The following is a 7597-nucleotide window of genomic DNA, read 5'->3' on the forward strand; positions in this document are numbered from 1 at the left end:
TGTCCAAGGATGCATGGGTTAGGGGTATTAGCGGTGTAAATACGTGGGGTTATGGGGATAGGGCCTGGGTAAGGTGTTCTGTCAGAGGTTTGGTGCAGACTTGATGAGCCAAATGGCCTCTTTCTGCACTGTAGGGACTCTATGATTAATAAATTGCACTCATTGAAAGGTGATGAAAAGGTAAGTCTGCAAAAGATACAGGGAAATACTGAGGGATGGAAAAGATGAATGCCAAAAGGAAAAGACAAAATAAGAGAAATCAATAACGATAGTCATTCAAGGTGGCTCCCATGGTATTGAGTGTTGCTGCTGATAAGTCGGTATATAGGCTGTCCTGTTACCTGCATAATGGGAATTGTTCATCAAGGAAGCAATGATATGAAGGTGGCAGACATCCATTCAAAGGCAATAATTTAATGTTCTGTTGCTGATGTTGGCTGAAGATTTGTGTTAAACAATGTTTTTTCTGTGAATGGGACAAATTATATGATTTCTGGACAGAATGATCTTCACTACTTACAAATCTACTGCTATGGAAAAAGATTAGTAGCCTTAGTTCCTTGATGTGGGTTTCCTCCCACATAACTACTCAATTCCACCTAAACTATCAAGAGAAGATACCCTTCTGTAAGGTGGAATGTGGATCAAAAGAACCATTTGATTGATCTGATTTATGATTGTCACGTATATTAGTATACAGGGTAAAGTATTCTTTCTTGCACGCGATACAGACAAAGTGTACCATACATAGAGAAGGAAAGGAAAGAGTGCAGAACGTCGTGTTACAGTCATAGCTAGGGTGTAGAGAAATATCAACTTAGTGTAGGGTAGGTTCCTTCAAAAGTCTGATGGCAGCAGGAAAATAGCTGCTTTTGAATCAGTTGGATATTGCAAGGAGAGTGTAAACAGATCCCCTAAACCATCCAGACACTAGAAACATGATTGGAACTCAACTAGAATAATATTTCATTATTAATGAATACGAACAGCCTTTAACAGAAACATTTGGAGACATCTCCCTGAATAGCAAAATGCTTTGCTAACCAAATCATTCCTATACCAGTGTTTAAAAAAAAACATGAAATTCGTCTTTTTCCCCAATTTGTCAGTATGAATTGCGGTGCGCAGATTAAGCAGCAGTTCACATGCACTTTCTTCAATTTGGTTTATTGTATTCATAGCTTCCAATGCAGTCTCCTCTACATTGGGGAGACTAAATGTTGACTGGGAGACCGCTTTGTGGGCACCTTCACGCAGTCCGCAAGCATGACCCCAACCTTCCCATTGCATGTCTTTTAACTCCGTACCCTGCCCTCACGCACGCATGTCTGTCCTTGACCCACTGTAATGTTCCAGTGAAGCCCAGGCAAGCTGGAGGAGCAGCATCTCATCTTCCGGTTGGGCATGTTGCAGTACTCAGGACTCAATATTGAGTTCAGCAACTTCAGATTGTGACCTTCTTCCTCCTTAAACCTCTTCTTTAAAATATCCCAGACATGTATTGCCTCAATGTAACCTCCCAACACCCCCTCTCCCAAGCCAGGCCATCTACCTTTTGCTCTTAAAATTGTGGCTTTTTGTTGCAATCTCTCACTGCTACACTTTAATATCTAACACATTCTCCCTCCCTTCCGTTCTGGCAAAGACCAGAAGGACTCAAAACCTTTTCTTTCTCTCCTTACAGATGCTGCCAGACCTGCTGAGTTGTTCCAACTTTCTTTCCTTGCTGCTAACTCTCTGGCTCGCTGACTCTCATATGGTGCCTGGTTTACATTGATGGAGCTTGATTCATACTATCCTGCATCGTCTTGTAAGATAGTAAGGTCCGAGGAGTAACAACAGAGCTAACTCAAAGTGAACTGATCTAGATGTCTTTTGCAAGTACATTTCCTCAGCACTTTTGAAAGCTGAACATGGCGAAGCCTGACTTGAATTATTAAACTACTGAGAATACAGTATGGTGATGTACTTGGCACAAAAGTAAGATCAGAGTAACTTACTTTTATTGATACAAAATATATTCATATAGCAGCATCAAAGAAACATATCTCCTTCAGACTTGAACAATGTAACACCTCTGCATTCTGACCGACATCCCAGGGGAGAAACTGTTTTCCTGCAGCCTCCTTTCTTTGTTATCTGACTGACATTTTAGAATCCAAGTTTCATTTTGCTGACCTTGGTGTCGGCTTTTAATCAAAACTGACTACTGCCTCTCCATCGCCTCCGAATCCCCTGGAGCCGAGCTCCCCAGCCTATCTTGCTGTAGGAGTTTTGCTGCAACAATTAGTGTGAACTGTCACGCAAATGTAAAATCAACTTTCATTAGCTCCAGGACGCTGAATTGTGCCTCTGAACTGAATACATATCTGCCAATCTTGCTCTCTCGTGAACTTTAAACAAGCTTTATTTTTGAAGCATATTTTAAAATGACTCAGATCCACTATGTACAAAAATAGTTTAAAAACGTTCCAAAGTCACAAATGAAAAGACTAAACTATTGCCTCCAAATATTTTGACAATGAAATATTTTCTGATCATTTTCTATGGTGGATTGCTGATGGTATACAGACAATCTGCTCCTTTGACTGGTTTGTATTCTAACCGTAATTTACTACTATGAAAAGTGTTTGAGATAAAAACTGGTGAAACATAAATTTTCTTTTCAAATCTAAACAGCATCGTTAGCAAAGACAGTGGTTGAGAAATTGTCATGTCAGCTCCTAGCCATTAACCTCCAAAGGTACCCTTAATGTTGTCAGTCTTAGCAACAACTCCCACTGGATTCTGGTGCCTCATGTGTGATAAAGCTTTCAGGAGTGTGAAGGAAGGCAGTAAAGTGTCCTTTTTTAAAATACATTCACAGCTTGTGGGAGTTGCTGGAAAGGTCAGCATTTATTGGCCACCTGTGATCACCCTTGAGATGGTGGTCATCACAGGTGGATAATGAATGCAATCTTGCGCATTGAAGATTCTTTCACAATGTTGTTGGGGAGAATGTTCAAGGATTTAATCCTGGTGACAATGAAGGAACAACAATTTGTTTCCAAGTTAGGATGGTGTGCGACTTGAAGGTGAAGTGTTCCATGCATCTCCTACCCTTGTCCTTCCAAGTTGTATATGTTGCTGGACTGGGAGGAGCTAACAAAGAGACCATCTTTATCTCCAGTAAATTTTCCACCTCCCATATGATCAGTGGTAATTTCAACCACTCCACAAGCTAGAATCCGAGCATGAGGTTTAGCAACTAGGGACACCTCCTGCACACTGTGGTTATCCTGGTTGAAGTATCTTGGAGTTCCCACTTGGCATAAGAATTGTAAGATTTGGGTACATCCTGTTTCACCAATTTATCAAACAATTTAAATATAATAGATTCTCATTGAAAGCAATTCAAATCCCTCTAATATCAGTTTCCCCTTTAACTTAATCCCCTTTACTTATTCACTGCTCCCTTTTAATCTCCCCCCCTCCCCCCCAACAACTTACAACTCTCACCACATTCCCATTGCCACATTGTTTAGCTTAATAGGTTCACATAGTTCTGTTTGTCATGTGCATGGACAGACATCCTTCGACGGTATGTCTTCAGCTCACACAGTCGGTACAATTTGCCAGTTAAATGCCAGCTAGAAATAAATAGTCAGGGAATCTCTTACAGTTGATTGACTAGTAACTGCTACGGATTTGCATTTTCAAAGTAGGAAATCTGGGTTAAATATCAGTTTGACAACAACACACCATGTATTCTACTTGCCAGCCATACTCTTGTTGCCATCCAGATTCACCCAGTTCTGTGCGCACAGCTCTTATGTTTTGGTAGATAACCCTCCAATATATTCTAGCTGGTTGCCACCCTTACCAACTTTACATCTTCATTCTGTTTATCAAGCCACTCCATTTAGTAGATTCACTTAGTTCTGTGCCCACAGGGTGACAAGGAGTTTGAAAGAGAGACTTCCATTGTATAGTGGCTTAAATGTCATCAAGACATCACAAAGTGCTTTACAGCCCCAAAAAAACTTTGAAAATGTACTCACTGTCGTAAAGATAGAAAATGTGACGGCCAATCTGCATATATCAATATCCCAATGTGATAATGACCAGATAATTTGTTTTTGCTGGCTGAGGGGCAAATATTGACCAGGATACCGGGGATAGCTCCCTTGCAGTTCTTTAAAACAATGTATGGGATCATTAACGCCCACCTAGGAGAGTGTTTAGGGCCTCAGTTTAGCAAATCTTGGCTGTATCAGTTCCAGAGTTTAAAAAAGGGAATATCAATCTTTACTAATAGTCTGATTGTAATTGACTCCTTACTTGAAGTGTCTCTATAGATGCTAGTTGAGGAAGAATTGTTGTAAGTTTTAATGCCCTCCTTCTATGGTTCAATAACTTATCTCTCCGGACTCAGTCAGGAAGAATGGTCACTTGGAGAAGAAATCAAAGCAGTATTAGGCATATTGAGTTGGATTTTAATCTTTAAATTAATAGCAAATAGGTGCTAGAATAGAAAAAAAGAACTCTCATTCAAGCAATGTTTTCCCCTGGGTGTAGCTGTTTCAACAAAGTAATAGATGCCTGGACTCTCAGCCAAGCTTCAAATTTGTTACTGATATTTATGTCAGAATCCTAGTTATTGACAACAGCTCAGTCTTCAATACCATTATTTCAACAAAGTTCAGTGGCCTAAGGCTCTGCTCCTCCCTTTGTGACTTGATCCTTGACTTCCTAATCCATATACTGCAATCAGGAAGGATAGGTTTTAACATCTCGTCCATGATTATCCTCAACACCATTGCCTGCCAGGCTGTGTCCTCAGCCCCTTATAGACTTCTGACTCCGTGGCCAAATTCTACTCCAATTCCATTTTCAAGTTTGCTGATGACACCACTATAGTGAATCGAATGTTAAACAATGGCGAGATGGAGTACAGGAAAGAGATAGAGAATCTGATGAAATGGTGCAATGACAATAATCTCTCCCTCAATGTCAATAAAACAAAGGAGCTAGTCACCAACTTCAGGAAATGCAGTGAAGAACATGCCTCAGTCCACATCAACAGTCATGAACTGGAAATGGTCGAGAGCTTCAGGTCTCTAGGTGTTCAGATCACCAGTAACCTGTCCTGGTCCCTCCACGCCGCACTATAGTTAAGAAAGCTCACAACACCTCTACTTTCTCAGAAGGCTAAGGAAATTTGGCATGTCCACTATGACTCTTAACAATTTTTACAGATGCACCATTGAAGACATCCTATCTGGATGTATCACAGCTTGGTATGGCTCCTGCTCTGACCAAGACCACAAGAAACTACAAAGGGTTGTGAACATAGTCCAGTCCATCATGCAAACCAGCCTCCCATCCATTGACTCTGTCTACACATCTCGCTGCCTCAGAAAAGCAGCCACCACAATCAAGGACGCCACGCACCACGGACATACTCCATTCCACTTTCTTCCATCAGGAAAAAAAGTCTAAGATCACGTACCAACTGACTCAAGAACAGCTTCTTCCCTGCTGCCATCAGACTTTTGAGTGGACCTACTTCGTATTAAGTTGATCTTTCTCTACACCTTATCTTTGACTGGAACACTATATTCTGCACCCTCTCCTTTCCTTTATGAATGGTATGCTTAGTCTGTATAGCACGCAAGAAACAATACTTTTCACTGTATCCCAATAGATGTGACAATAAATCAAATCATACATTTTAACAGGTTTGAATAACATTTTAGTAAGGTTGCAGTAAAAGCAATTTTTATGAACGAAATAACTTTTAAGTATTTGACACAGGCTATTGTTACAAAGGGGATCAGTTGTTCAGCACAGTGTACACTGGGTAAATTAATATGGAAGTGCCTTATGTTGATATGGGGGGTGTTGGCAAGGAGGCAATGGTAGGACCTTTTGAACTTAAATTACAAAATGTTCCCTCATCCAGACTATGATACTCCCCATTTCTGTGGGGTCTTCAACACAATTCCCTGAAAAGCTGGCCAGACTCTAAAAATTGTGGAGGGCTAGGAGATGCCTAACCCCGCAATGGAACCAGCCAGGTTAAGACGGCAGGATATGAGCTCACAACAAGCCTGCCTGCTTATTCTATGCTGATGAAAATTGTGGGATATGGAATGGGGCCAGGGACCCTGGAATTGTATCCAAGCTGCTATTTTTAAAGGTCCATCGTGTCTTTGACACTGCAAAAATCCAGCCCATTGAGCAGTGCACTAGGATGAGTCACATAGTTATTATGGCACAGAAAAAGAGCCCTTCATCCCATCTAGTCCATGCCAGTTCCCTTTAAAGTAATACAATCAGCCCCATCCAACCACCTAATCCCCCCAATTTTCCTTTGAAATCATTGTTTCTGTTTCCATCACTTTTGAGGACCGTGACTTCCAGGTTGTTAACACCCAAGAATAAAATAGTTCTTCCTTAGATTGTTGCTGAATCTCTTCCCAAAAACATTAAATCTGTGACTCCTATTCATTGTAAAGGGTCACTGAAATTCCCATGGTGGGTCCCGTAAATCCGGACCCTTGGTTTCTTTTTTAACGATACCAGAACGGCACTACTTCACTCATTGCACAAAATTCCTCACTCACCAAATGCTCCATAGAACAGAGACCAGAATTGTTAATTCTGTTTTCACTCCACAGATGCTGTCTGACCTGCTGAGTACCTCCAGTATTTTCTGCTTTCATTTGTTAGAAAGATGTTTGCCTACAGTCACAAAAGGAAAGCATCTGAAACCAGCTAGCAGCAGACATTCAACCTCATAAGGCTGAGAATACCATGGCCACTTCAATGTTTAGACAGTTAGCATGTTGGACTCAGCTAAGCCGTTCCTTCAGTTTTTGGCGCCAACCTGACTCAAATTCTGAAGTCTGCCCCACGTCCATTTACTGCTGCAGCCCATTTGACTGGGTCCATGCTTAATTGAGTCTGTTTGCTTTCGAGAGTAAATCTATAGATAGTAGCAAGGACTGCTTATTCAGCTGCTCCAGCTTTTCACAGCAGGTTCCCTTCTTGCAGATTAGAATAATTACATTCTGAAACAGGACTGCTTGGACATGACACATGGTGACTGATGCACCATCAATTGAGCAAAGACAAGTTTGTATGCAAGAACAAATAGGCTTTTATTAGCAAAAGACTTGGAGCACATCCATGCCGATGAACTGGTCCAGACTGAGGCGGGGGGTGGGGAGCAATTGCCTTTATACCTGGACTGGCGGGGACTGGGGAGGAGTCTCGGGTAGGGTTGGCAGGGATGTGTCCAGGCATGTCACATATACAGGTAATAAGCTAACAGTGGTTTACCACAGTTACAAAAGAGACAAAATTTAAGGCAGTGATTTGTTTTATTCATACTTAAAACAGAATTGTCAGGTAGTGTTTACAATGACTTGCTCCTCCTTCAATCAGCTTTCACTGAGTTCAGATCAAAATGTGGTTGTACTTGGGCCATTACATTTCATAGATTTAAAATATTTTAATGAAAACACAATGATATTAAATATGAAACAATACTGAGACAATAATGATTTTTTAAAACTAATATAGAAGATGGATGTATCTGTGATGGAGGAGT

The sequence above is a fragment of the Mustelus asterias genome, chromosome 3, assembly GCF_964213995.1.
Source record: "Mustelus asterias chromosome 3, sMusAst1.hap1.1, whole genome shotgun sequence".
NCBI classification, from domain to species: domain Eukaryota; kingdom Metazoa; phylum Chordata; class Chondrichthyes; order Carcharhiniformes; family Triakidae; genus Mustelus; species Mustelus asterias.